This window comes from Lissotriton vulgaris, chromosome 7 (genome assembly GCF_964263255.1).
Source record: "Lissotriton vulgaris chromosome 7, aLisVul1.2, whole genome shotgun sequence".
Classification (NCBI taxonomy): Eukaryota; Metazoa; Chordata; class Amphibia; order Caudata; family Salamandridae; genus Lissotriton; species Lissotriton vulgaris.
The window spans coordinates 771,172,380-771,186,323 of NC_141695.1; the positions used below are offsets into that span (position 1 = coordinate 771,172,380).

Here is a 13,944-nt window from a genome sequence, read left to right on the forward strand (position 1 = left end):
AGGGCAACTAAGCATGAGTTTTGAGGTGAGAGAAAAAACACTGTCTATGTCGATAAAGTTTTCCTGAAGACAGACATTACAAATCTTGTTTTAATTTTACTTTCTTCCCCTATTCACCTAAAGTAATTAACAATCAATCAATCAATCAATCACGGCATTTATAAAGCGCGCTACTCACCCGGGGGGTCTCAAGGTGCTGGGGGAGGGGTATGTTACTGCTCGAACAGCCAGGTCTTGAGCTGTTTCCTGAAGGAGAGATGGTTCTCGGTTCTCCGAAGGTGGGTGGGGAGGGAGTTCCAGGTCTTGGCTGCCAGGTAGGAGAAGGATCTTCCTCCGGCGGTGGCTCTGCGGATGCGTGGTACGGTGGCGAGGGCGAGGTTGGTTGATCGTAGCTGGCGGGTGGGCGTGTAGAAGGTCATGCGGTCGTTGAGGTACTTGGGGCCCAGGTCGTGGAGAGCCTTGTGTGCGTGGGTCAGGAGTCTGATCGTGATTCTCTTGCTGACGGGGAGCCACTGCAGGTCTCTCAGGTGTCTGGTGATGTGGCTGTGTCGGGGGATGTCCAGGATGAGTCGCGCGGAGGCGTTCTGGATGTGCTGGAGTCTTTTTTGAAGTTTGGCTGTGGTTCCGGTATAGAGGGCGTTCCCGTAGTCCAGTCGGCTGGTGACGAGTGCCTGGGTGACGGTCTTCCTGGTTCCGGTGGGGACCCATCTGAAGATTTTGCGGAGCATGCGCAGGGTGTTGAAGCACGATGATGAGACGGCGTTGACCTGTCTGGTCATCGAAAGGGAGGAGTCCAGGATGAAGCCCAGGTTGCGTGCGTGGTCCATTGGCTTGGGAGCGGTGCCCAGGGCCGGGGCCCACCAGGAGTCGTCCCAGGCGGAGGGTGATGATCCCAGGATGAGGACTTCCGTCTTGTCTGAGTTCAGTTTGAGGCGGCTGCTTCTCATCCAGTCGGCGACGTCTTTCATCCCTTCGTGTAGGTTGGCTTTGGCGGTGGTGGGGTCGTTGGTGAGGGAGAGGATCAGCTGGGTGTCGTCGGCGTAGGAGATGATGTTGAGGTCATGTTAGCGTGCGATGGCTGCGAGGGGGCTCATGTAGATGTCAAAGAGGGTCGGACTGAGTGAAGATCCTTGTGGTACGCCGCAGATGACTTCGGTTGCCTCGGATCTGAACGGGGGGAGGCGGACTCTCTGGGTTCTTCCGGTGAGGAACGAGATGATCCACTCCAGTGCTTTCTCTCGGATTCCGATGTTGCTGAGATGCTTCACTAGGGTGCGGTGGCAGACTGTGTTGAACGCCGCAGAGAGGTCCAAGAGGATGAGGGCCGCTGTTTCCCCGCTGTCGATCAGGGTTCTGATGTCGTCGGTGGTTGTGATTAGGGCGGTCTCGGTGCTGTGGTTGGCCCGAAACCCGGACTGCGAGGGGTCGAGGGATCCATTTGTCTCGAGGAAGCCGGCCAGCTATCTGTTGACGGTCTTCTCGATGACTTTGGCCGGAAAGGAAAGGAGCGAGATGGGCCGGTAGTTCTTGAGGTCAGTGGGGTCTGCCGTTGGTTTCTTCAGGAGGGCGGTAAGCTTGGGATGCTTCCAGCTCTACGGGAAGGTGGCGGTGAGGAAGGAGGAGTTGATGATGTCCCGGAGATTGGGTGCGATGATGGCGTCGGCTTTGTTGAAGACGTGGTGTGCGATTCAGAAAAGGGGGTGGTGATGAACAGAGTGTCTGAATTAAGCAGACCACTCTTACCCAGTCCAAAGATCGGGGCTTGATCCATCACCGTTATTTATCTCACTGCACCATCCCAGCTCAGAACCTGGAAGACGTGGTGTGGGCAGGGGTCGGTTGGTGATCCAGAGTGGATGGAGTTCATCGTGCGGGTGGTGTCTTCGGTGTTGATCAGGGTCCAGTTGCAGAGGGTGGTGGTGGCAGGCGTTGGTTCGGCGGTAGGGTGCGTGGTCTGTGCGACGAAGCTGTTGTGTATGTCTGCGATCTTGCTGTGGAAGAACGAGGCGAGTGAGTCGCAGAGGTCTTGCGAGGGAGTGATGTCGTTGTTTCCGGCGCTGGGGTTGGAGAAGTCTTTGACGATGCTGAAGAGTTCCTTGCTGTCGTGGGCGTTGTTGTCCAGTCGTTCTTTGAGTGCTGACTTCTTGGTGGCGTGGATCAGCTGGTGGTGTTTGCGGGTGGCGTGCTTGAGGGCTGTCCTGTTGTCTGTGGTCTGGTCGAGCTGCCAGGCTTTCTCGAGGGTGCGGCAGTTCTTCTTGGATTCCTTGAGTTCGTTGGTGAACCAGGGGGCTTTCTTGCTGCCGGTTCTGCTGGGAGGGTTCTTTAGTGGTGCGAGGTCGCCGGCGCAGGCGGTCAGCCACTCGGCGAGGTTGCTGGCTGCTTCGTTTGGGTCCGCTGTGATGGTGGGTGTGTTCTGGCAGAGGGAGGCAATGAGCTGCTCGGCGGTGACCTTGCTCCAGCTCCGGCGGGTAACCTGTTGCGGATGGTGGTGGGTCCCAGTTTTCCTGAAGCTGAAGTGGACGCAGCTGTGGTCGGTCCAGTGGAGTCCGGTTGCGTGGCTGAAGGAGATGTGCTTGCTGGATGAGAGGACGAGGTCGAGCGTGTGGCCGGCGTAGTGGGTGGGAGTGTTCACCAGTTGCTTGAGTCCGAGGTTGGCGAAGTTGTCCAGCAGGGCGGTGGTGTTTCTGTCGTTGTTGTTTTCCAGGTGGAAGTTGAGGTCCCCTAGGAGGATGAAGTCGGCGGAGGGCAGGGCGTGCGGGCTGATGAAGTCTGCGATGTCTTCGCTGAATTGTGTGCGTGGTCCCGATGGTCTGAGATGAGGGTGCCTTGGAGGGTGGTCTTGGGGTCGGTGTGTATCTGGAAGTGTAGGTGTTCGGCGGCGGTGAAGGTTTCGTCGGCGTTAACATGCTATTTACGCATATCTCACTGTTCATCATATTTTTATTTCTTGGTTGGTTGGTTGATAGCTTTATTTCGATATTTGGAATATCTTAAAAGCATTTACATAACAAATTTAAAAACAGTGCATCCATAAGAAAAAAAAGACTGACATTAAAAACATCCAATAGGGAAGAATAGTAAATTGATCATAATAAGTTAATTAAAAGGAATTAAATTGAAATAGACAGTCTTTTTAAGCGAACCAACCAAGCCCATTTTAAAAACTTAGAGACAGCACAAACAATATTGGGGGCAGTGTCCGTTTGTAAAATCCGTAGGGCCACCAAACAATCTCGAATCCCCAGTTCTCTACAAATTGGTTTAAGCCAACGGGATCTTGGTCGCGCATAGTCCGGGCATTCAAAAAGGAAGTGTGCCACGGTTTCACGTCTGTCAATACATAAGGCACAGTTACATGAAGTCTGGTTAGATACTTTCCATCTAGAAACAAGATCCGCAAGCGGTAGGGTCCCTAATCTAAATTTAATGTAAAGAGCCCGATCCATGGGGATGGTAATAATGTCAAGGTATGGCTCAAGGGCAACAACGTCTTTGATTTCCAAGAAGGCTGCGGTGGATTTGCAGTGTCGCTGGTTGCTAATGAGCCTGGCTGAGACCCATTCCCAATAGAGTTTTTTCAAGGTCTCCTTGGGGGGTGATGAATGTGTAAACCAACAGGAGCCCAAGCCCAGATCCCCAAGCAAATGTTTGATGTCTTTAAGCCATTTGATCTTTTGCCAACCGTCTGAATGCATCACCTCCGCCAATCCGTCTGCATAAGATTTAAGTTCAGGGACTCTCCACAGGCGAGCCCACAGCAGGAGTGGTCGAAGGCGTGCCTGATCCTTGATTGCCTTACAACCTTTTTATTACTGTAAAGAAAGACTTTGAGTGCATTAACCCAAGAAAGTATGTTGTTTATGTTTGCTATGTCACATGATTGTTTGTATAAATGTGCTATTCACAACAAGATCACTACTCGTGATCAAGGGGTTGTCCCCGAAAAGCGTTGGGTCTTGACGTTAAGCTAAAATAATATTACACCACTTTCTCAACATTTGTGTCCACGGCATGCTGTTTGACCATCCAGGAGGCAGCGCATTTGGAAGTATATATATATATCTTATTATTATTATTATTATAAACATTTGTAGAGAGCGCTGTAACCCCATGGGCATCCGGGCGCTGAAAGAAACTATACAGCCCAGAGGCTGTCAACTACATAATGAGAGAGCAGCATGTTATCGGTGAGTCTACTTCTACCCCCCCCCCCCCACTCCCCCACGGAGAGGCATATTATAGCCTGTGGAATAACCAGGTCTTAACTTTCTTATGGAACAACAGCAAGCCTTGTGTTCTCCTGATTACTAAGGGGAGGTTGTTCCAAAGGCGAGTCGCTGCCACGCTGAAGGCTCTTCCTCCCAGGGTCATCCTCCTTATTTTGGGCACTCTCACACAGTTGGAGTGGAGGCAGAGCGGAGGTTCTGGGTAGGCTTGTACCACTGAAATCTATCCTGAAGTGGCTTCGGGCCTTGTTTATAAAGTGCTTTATACACAATGCACAAAGATTTAAAGCGGATCTGTTGGGCTACTGGGAGCCAATGTAGATCCGCCCGTGCTTGTGTTGCTGATGAACCACGAGGTCGGGAGAGTGCTAACTTCGCTGCTGCCGCCTGGATACTTTGTAGTCTGGTAATCAGATACCCCAGGGATTCCAGAAGCAAGGCATTGCAGTAATCCAGGCGGCTAAGGATGGTACTCCTAACCACCGTTGCTCTAACCTGAATAGGCAGCAGCGGCAGCACCTTATGAAGACCTCGGATTATGGAAAAACAAGTTCCCACCAGTTTATTAACATGGGTCTCCAGGTTAAGATTCTCATTAAAACTGCCCCCCAGATTACGTACCGTGTTCACTGGGGTCAGTGTACCATCTGAAGTTAGGGGCCAGAAATCTATTGGCAGGCTACGGGCAATCCCCCCCGTCCTACACTGCAGGACCTCCGTTTTCCCACTGTTAAACTGGAGAGAGTTTGCCTTCAGCCACTTTGTCATTTCATGCATACAAGCATGAAAGCAATCCAATGATTCTGCCTGGTCCCCCTCCAGAGATATCAACAGCTGTGTGTTGTCAGCGTAATTGATCACGCTGATGTTATATGCCTTGATAATACCCAGCAAGGATTGCATATACACATTAAACAAGATAGGGCTGATTGACGACCCCTGCGGTACCCCATGAGGAACTTCCACCATTTCAGACCGGTACGGGGGGAGCGCCACCGCCTGTCATCTATCCGACAGATAAGATCGCAGCCACCTAAATGCTACTCCTTTCACTCCAAAGGTCTCTAGCCTTGAGAGCAGAGTGTTGTGGTTCACCGTATCGAATGCGGCGGACAGGTCCAGCAGGATTGAGATTGCCGACTGGCCCCTGTCCATCCACATCCGAAGGTCATCCAACACCACCACTAAGGCTGATTCTGTCCCGTGACCCTGGCGAAAAATGAACTGTTCCCCTTCCAAGATGTTATTGGTCTCCAGAAATTGGGACAAGGTCTTGCCAACCAAACGTTCCAGGACCTTAATTGGGTAAGTCAGGAGGGAAATTGGTCAGTAGTTCTTATAACTGCATGGCTCAAGGGTAGATTTCTTCAGAAGTGGAGTAATGAAAGTCTGCTTCTACTCCACAGGCACAATCCCTTTGTCAATAGACTGGCAGCATAGCTGTCGTAAAATGGGAAAGAGCTCTGTCCCAAACTCCTTCATCAGCCTGTGGGCTAGTGGGTCCAAAGGGGAGCCAAAAGAAACCCCTAAGGCCACCCTAACAAACTCCTCCTCCCATAGAGTTGGAAACTTTTCCAGGGAGACCCCGGAACCGGCTATCTCAATAACGTCCTCCTCTTTTGGCCCTCTGGCCCCTTCTGTCTGGGCCGCTGAGGTAGGTTGAGATTGTTCCTCCTTCATGCTTTCCACAATTTTATTTATTTTATCTAGAAAGAAGCATGCCAGTCCATCACACAATTCCTGGGACGGTTAAATTTTACTCATGGTGGACTCAGGGTTAGTCAGATCTACTATTTTAAATATGTCGCTGGATTTATTGGAGCTCTTTAATATAATGGATGCAAAGTACTCTGCCTTGGCCATGGATATTTCTTGTTTGTATTTTATGATTGAGCACCTCCAGCTAGAACGATCTTCTTCCAAATACTCCCTCCTCCACTGTTATTTAGCCTTTTTACACATGAGCTTGAGGCTCCTCTGTCTCTCTGTGTACCAAGGGGCAGATGGATTTCCCCTTTTCTTAATAACTTTGACCGGAGCAAACTGATCCAGTTCCTTGATTAGATATTCAGAAAATGCCATATAGTTCTCTGTTATCTGCTTCTCAGAGTTAAACAGAGCCTCCATATGAAACACGGGGCCGTCAGTCTCTGTCTTTCTTTTAAGAAGACCCTTCCAGTCTTGTCAAAGGTGCGCTCTCACTTTCCTATCCCCAGGTCTTATTCCGTTCAGGCTCTGGACACTGAACAGAATGAGGTGGTGATCCGTCCATCCCACTGGCATAACAGCCCCTATACTGACAAGGCCTTCTTCCGCAAAAATCAAATCTAAAATATGGTCCCCCCTGTGTGATGGTTCCATGACCCATTGCTTCATGCCCAAATTAGCGCAGGATTGAGCTATATTATGGAAGGCTGTATCCAAACTTCCATTTTCCCACATATTAAAGTCCCCCAGCACTATTAGCCGAGTATGCGTGAGCCCCACATTGCTAATAACCTCAATCAGTTCTTGTTGCTGGTGTGCATTCAATGCGCCTGGCGGTCTGTAACAAATCATACCCGATGCGACCAGGCCTGCATTATCCCCAGCTGAGAAGCCTAAGAACTCTACACAGTATATATATATACAATTACAACTCCAACGTGCAGTCATGCACAGACAGAGATACGGACAACTTGATACACTTAGTGCCCAGTGAAGCGCTTTATTTTCAGTTTGGTGCAAAGTCAAACAGACGCGTTTTCGGCCAATGCAGTGGCCTTGATCACATGTCTGCGTTATGTGCTGATCAAACATTTATTGGTTGCCGGTTGATCACATGACCCCTGGCCTCCGCACGATAGAAATGGACAACATACTGTCTTTTTACTATAACATGTTCATTGCTAGGGATCAACACAGAAATGGCAGATTCAAGTTTCTTATTCCATGGCAGCTACATACCATTTGTAAATACATGCATGTCATAAAAATGATCCACAATTTAATAGCATATACAAATAAATATTAAAACGCACATATGCAATTATCTCATATGCTAAAATTGTAGATAAAAGGAAGAGCCATCCGGAACATTTAAAAACGCCATATGAAACTCAATATTGTATATGATCCATTTGAAATTTCTCAAAACTAAAATCACTCACTATACCTCTGCAAATACTGCAATTGCTAACTAACATCGAAGATAACATACAAGCAACAGAACAGAGGGCAGAGGCTAATAGAATTCGCACCCTACACGTGAGTAGTGTCTCCTTATTTAATTGAAGGTGCGCGAAACCAAGGAGTACTTCCCCCTATACTCCCCACAATATAGGAACTAATCCTACAATTTTGATACAATAGCATAAAGGTTTCAGCACTCTATAGACAAATTAACAATACTTCTCATCACAGTCCACTTTAAATAAGTATTAAGAAAATGGTTGCACATAAGGAAAAAAGGGCATCCAAATTCGATAGATGTATTTCTTGTTTCAAAGTTCTCTTTATTATTCACAAAACAGAATCTACTTTCACAGATGGATTCATCATAGCCAACGTGTTTCGTCTCATTAAGAGACTTCTTCAGGGCTATTCAAGAAAATATAAAAATACATATTTAAAACGATGGAGACTAACCTATTATCCTGCATTGAATACACAAACATCAATCATGTTTAAAAAGATTTCACATACAAAATCACCATTATTTACAAAAAGATAATATGTGAATGAACAAATATATACAAAATCTCAAAACAGTGCACAATTTAATATAAGAAAACTAATTAAAAAATCAAATCACAAATACCCACATCCTCCTATTATTATAAGAATTACACTTTTCATGATGCTAACATAATCTGGAATTATTCTGATTACGAACGAATGTCTGTAGTAAAGTGCGGTGCTTATGTGCAAATTTAGGTGCAAAACAGGGATAAAGTGTCAAACGTGCAGGTAAAAAAAAAAAAAAAAAAAATATATATATATATATATATATATATATATATATATATCATTTACATTACTAATTAAAACTGTCTTTTTAAGTATATTATTATTATTTAGTATTTTTATATTTTTTATATTTTAAATAAATAGAAAATAATGGCCTGTGTGTATATATACACACATACATATATATATATATATATATATATATATATATATATATATATATATATATATATATATATATATATATATATATGTATATATGTATTTAACATATCTCCAAAATCAATAGCCCATTGAGCAAAACTTCAATACACACGGCAGTTGTATATTAATTTGAGTGCAACTGACTACACCTTCAATACCACGTGTGTACATGGATTTTTTACATTTCTCTTTTAAGATTGTATATAATGCGCAACAATATATATTCTCTATCAGCTTTATTTTTTCACAAAATATTTTTCCATTTTTCTTCACTCACAAGTATGCACATGTACAGAAGAGCACAAATAATTTGGGTTTTTTGTAATATAAATTGTACATAGGTCTTGATATTTATGATATGTATAAATTCATGAAATTTGAATTTTAAATAAATATTTTAGACATTAGCTCGTGGGTATTAGGATGTGAGTTGTCACACAAATGTTTATGTCACATGATTCAGTGGATTAGGGCCAGAATGTCAATTATCAATCTGATAGTTAGTCCACATCAACCAGCACTAGTCACTTTACATAACTTCAGGTATTTGCATTTAAGCAGTAAAGATACAGCACTAGTCACTTTTTTCAGCTTCTTTGGGTATCTGTATTTAAGCAGTCATGATATTTGTTGAGGACGTCTATGAGATTTGTGCAATGTTTAATGGAAGAAAAGGAATATATTTTATTAATGTTATATTGTACATTTTTAAATTTTAAGACGAAATATACTTTATGAAAACGAAATTGATTTGCTTCATATACTGTATTGTTTTCCATGCTGTGTTGTAACCAATAATTACAATATGAAAAGTCATCGGTTTTTCCCACTTACAAGTCAGCACCTGTTTCTATGTCTATGTTCACTGTCATGTGACGCACGTTAGGAGGTGTGGCCCATAGGAGGGGTCAGGGAAACTGAGCGTTTAAAAATAACAGGCTGACTAATTAACCGGTGTGCGACCAAGAGTACATGGTACTCGAAATGCGTTGTCTGAAAGGTCTTTAATAAACTTAACATCTTGCCTGAAGTCGTGGAGTCCGTTTCCTTCTTTCGCCACGCTGTCGGCCATGAAAAAAGTAAAAAGTGTTGATTAAAATAATGTCAAATATGATCAAATGTGGACCAAATTACGAAATGAGGGATCCTGTTTAACAAACAGTCAACAAATTCTACTAGAGGGACATAAAAGGACTAAAGACAATGATAAATCAGTATATCAGGCATTAATAAGCACAAAAAGCAATATGTTGATTGATGTCTTTTTGATTTTTCTTGTAAAATGGTTTAATTTCACCTTAAAACCCTTTATTTTAAGTATAAATTGTTAAAAACCACAAATACCAGAATGCCTAGCGACTAAAAACAGGATGTGATGTAACATCTAACACGGAGATTGCTTTAAATGTGTTACCAAAACTTGAGTAAGTGATCGTGAGCAAGGTGATAGGAGCACTGAAACGCGTAGATCGTATGTTTTCATTGCTGAAGAGATCTGAATAAATCAATTTGTGGAACTCAGAGGGAGTGCGCCCATTACTTTTGTCCAAGCGGCGAAGGACTGTTAAATAATTAACGGCGAGGTTCTGCCGTAGGGACTGCACCCACACCGAGCGCTCAATGGCCGGGAAACTGGGAACTGGCGTGTGAAGATTTAAATTCACCCGACCGGAGTGAACGCTGACAGGAGAAAGGGCCGGCAACAACTCGGAACACACACACCGCTCTGTGAGGAGGTAAGAGTGTGTTTGTGCAGGGAAGGAGTTAAGCCGTAGCTAATGCGCTTTGGAAAAAGCGGAACAGTCAGTTTTGTGTCGGAAAGTTACATATTGGGTTTTGAAGCATCGCGACTGATAATTCATCACGGTATGAAACGCGTGTAATCAACCTATCTGTTTAATGTGTACAAGTACGACCTTTGAGTTACCAAGTGCCACGATAAAAAGACTCTAAACCAACATCAGCAATTGCAAACATAATGGAACAAAGGGCAGCAAAAAGAGATGAATTGTTAACTACGATGTTTGTGAAAGGCAATGCAGACAAAGACAAAGGGGAAAAACAATCAAAAACGGAAGCCCCCAAATCGGATGTTAAAAGTAAATTGAGAATGTGGGAAAAATTGAGCCGTAAAGAGATAAATAAATCCTGGGAATTCATCACACTCAAGAAATACTTAGAAGTGCAAAGAATCCCGAGGGGTCTGAGAATCATGCTGATGCCTAGCCACCAGGACACATCAAATGAATTGCTTGAAGAATGGGGGGAATTCATTTTAAAATCATCTCTGGGACTTGTAGCAATTCTAGTGAAACACATTGAAATCAGCCTGAACAAAATCCAGGAAGAACTAAAAGAAATGGAAAAAGAGGTCATATCCTTAAAACTTAACAATGAAATGGTCAAATTCAAGAAGGAACTTGAAAGCCAAATTGAGAAACATGAGGACACAGTGAGAGAACGCAAACATAATAAATTCATACGTGACACTGTGGATTACGAGGAGGGTTGTGTATTCAGCTTCTCGAGAAAATATGACTTTTTCAAACAACTGTCCCCACAAAAACGTGGCTCAAATCTTTCCAGCAGCGGATCTTCCTCATGTTCATTAATCTCAATGGAAGGAAATGAAGGTGAACCAAATATATCGGTAAACACTGAAAGGATGCCTTTTTCAGGGGATATACGCCTCGTGCTACAACAAAGACAATGGGAGCAAAGCCGAGGCGCACAAAACCACTCAAGAGGAAGGGGAAGAGGACAGCGATGGACCACAAACAAAAAAAGACAAGAAGGGGCAACAGGAACAAATCAATCAACCGAAAAAGTAGGCACGGAAACACGGAGTATGCGCCAGAAGAGGGGGAAATAAATAATGAATTGCAAATTATTAACCTCTCTAAAAGAACAATCACTGAAACTGAAACCATGTTATTGAAGCGAGGCATACACTTTTTGCCCAAAGAAAAAGATGAACATTGCTCAAGTACGGATAGACCTCTACCTATACATAAGAAAGATCAAATTGGCCAAGTTCTTTGAAGAAAACAAAAACAAAAAAGATTTCCAAAAAACACAAATGGAAGAGGAAAACACCCCAAGTCTCTGCGTAAAAGAAGCGGAGGCATATACCACACTTTTGAATTTGGACACTATCGATGAAAATGAAATAACAGTTAGTCAAGCAATCACACAAAAAGGAGCAGGCATCAGCAAATTAAAACAAAAAATCAAAATTTTATCCCCAATTACTGGCTGGTAACAAGGTGGATATCTTTCAAGAAGCCGTGATCCAGGACCTGTATAAAATCAAGGGATTGAATTATAAAGACAACCTAACCCTGGAAGAACGAAAAGCACTAGAAAATCTGTGCAAGGATGATCAAATAGAAATAAAAATGGCGGACAAGGGAGGGAATATTGTGATCTGGGAAAAGAGTTCATACATCATTGAAGCCCACAGGCAATTGAAGGATGTCAAATACTATGAGAGGCTAAAAACTAATCCTACAATTGAAATAAAGAACAAACTGGATGAAAAACTCAGACAATGGAAATTGAATGACCTGATCGATGAAGATGAACAAAAGTATTTAACAACCAGTCACCCGATAACAGCAACAATATATTTCCTCCCAAAGGTCCATAAAGATCGAAACAAGCCTCCAGGAAGACCGATTTTATCAGCAAAGGGCTCTCTTTTGGAACCTGTCTCAAACTATATAGACCACTTCCTAAAACCACATGTCACACAACTTAGCTCATATATTCAAGATACCAATGATCTTTTGAGGAGACTGGAAAGCACACCATGGCAGGAAAATTATCATCTGATCTCCATGGACGTCGTATCTTTATATACGAATATTCAGAATGACATTGGAATAAAGGCCTGCAACTACTTTTTGCAACACAGAGACATTAAATTCAAAAATCACAACCAAATGTTGCTAGACATGATTGAACTATGCCTATCGCAAAACATTTTCCTGTTTGGTGAGGAGTTATACAGACAATCCAGCGGAACCGCAATGGGTTTTTCATTTAGCCCAAATTACGCGTGTCTCACAATGGGATACTGGGAAAAGGAAATAGCCTGGGCACCCGAAAATGATCAGTTCACATGTAAAATCATGTGCTGGATAAGGTTTATAGATGACCTGTTGATCATCTGGGATGGAACCAAAGAAGAATTCCAAGACTATTACAAAATCATCAACAGTAGTATGACAGGGTTAACTTTTACATACGAAATAAACAACAAAGAAGTAACATTCTTGGATACCCACATCTACATCAAAAATAACCAGATCCATACGACGTTGCATAGAAAAGAAACAGCTACCAACGCAACATTAGAGGCGACAAGTTTCCACCAGACTTCCTTGATCTCAAGCATCCCATATGGGGAGTTTCTTCGCATCCGAAGAATATGCAGCGAAGACTCTGAATGGCAAAAACACAGTGCCACAACAAAACAAAGATTCAAAATTCGCAAATATAATCAAGGAAACATTGGAAAATATTGGAAAAGAGCTAATGAAAAACCAAGACAGGAATACCTAAAACGATCGGAAAAAGAAAAAAGCGATCAAGAACCCATCAGACTTATTACTGACTATTCGGAAAACAGTAACAAACTTGTTCAAATCATGAGAAAAAACTGGAAGATCCTACATTTGGATGACACTGTGGGGAAACTAGTGGGGCTACACCCAGTCGTAACATACAGGAGAGCACCGAATTTGAAAGATCAATTGATTCACAGTCATTGTAAATCCAACAAAAAGAAAGACTGGCTTAAAACCACTGGTTTCGTGAAATGTTACAGTTGCAAAATGTGCCAAATTGCCAAACAAATAAAGGAAATATCATTGCGCAACAACAAAAAATGGCAGATACGACAATTAATTTCATGCAAAACTGAATTCACAGTCTACGGAATTGAATGCCCATGCCCCCTAATGTATTTAGGCAGTACCAAAGGAGAACTAAAAAAACGAATAATGGAGCATGTGAGAGCCACGGTACATAAGGATAGAGCCAACGCAGTGGCAAAACATATGGAGCTAAAACACAACGGAGATTGGTTAAAACTGAAATTCTTTGGAATTGAAACCGTCCCAAAGAATATACGTGGAGGAGATCGCGAAAAAATCCTGAGACAAAAGGAGTCTCGCCACATCCTAAATTTCAGAACTTTAAGCCAGCACGGCCTAAACCAATCAGAAGAGTTATATATTCATCTCTAATATGAACAATTAAGAAACAATACAAGCGCCCTGGGGAGGTTGAAAACCATTTCTAAAGCAAGACTTGATGACTCAAAAATAAGTGGATCCTTATTGATAAACAGCGGCCAAATCCCACTAGAGGGATAAGAAAAAGTAAAAAGTGTTGATTAAAATAATGTCAAATATGATCAAATGTGGACCAAATTACGAAATGAGGGATCCTGTTTAACAAACAGTCAACAAATCCCACTAGAGGGACATAAAAGGACTAAAGACAATGATAAATCAGTATATCAGGCATTATTAAGCACAAAAAGCAATATGTTGATTGA

The 13,944-nt window shown here is 43.2% G+C and overlaps 1 protein-coding gene across 1 annotated transcript in view; it reads left to right on the top strand.

Moving 5' to 3' along the window:
- GPR142 (G protein-coupled receptor 142) overlaps positions 1–13,944 on the top strand; it is a 301,751-nt gene that overhangs the window by 126,937 nt on the left and 160,870 nt on the right. The window lies entirely within an intron of this gene.